The following is a 233-nucleotide window of genomic DNA, read 5'->3' as shown; positions in this document are numbered from 1 at the left end:
GTGCCCCGGTGTGGCCGCCTCCGCGCCCGAGCCGCTGCCGGGGTTTCCCTCGGGGGAGCGGCCGGGGCAGGCGCTCACATGACGGGGGGGGCGGGCCGGGCCGGGCTCCTCCGCTCTCTCCGCCCCGCTCCTACCCTACCCTACTACGTTTCTCATCCCTTCCTTTTCTCGTCCCGCCGGCTCCGTCCCAGGGCTCAGGGGGTGTTTGCCTCCGCCGCTTCGCTGCCGGCGGC

The sequence above is a fragment of the Mesitornis unicolor genome, unplaced genomic scaffold (genome assembly GCF_000695765.1).
Source record: "Mesitornis unicolor isolate BGI_N332 unplaced genomic scaffold, ASM69576v1 scaffold1838, whole genome shotgun sequence".
Taxonomy (NCBI): Eukaryota; Metazoa; Chordata; class Aves; order Mesitornithiformes; family Mesitornithidae; genus Mesitornis; species Mesitornis unicolor.
This window is presented reverse-complemented; position numbering follows the sequence as displayed.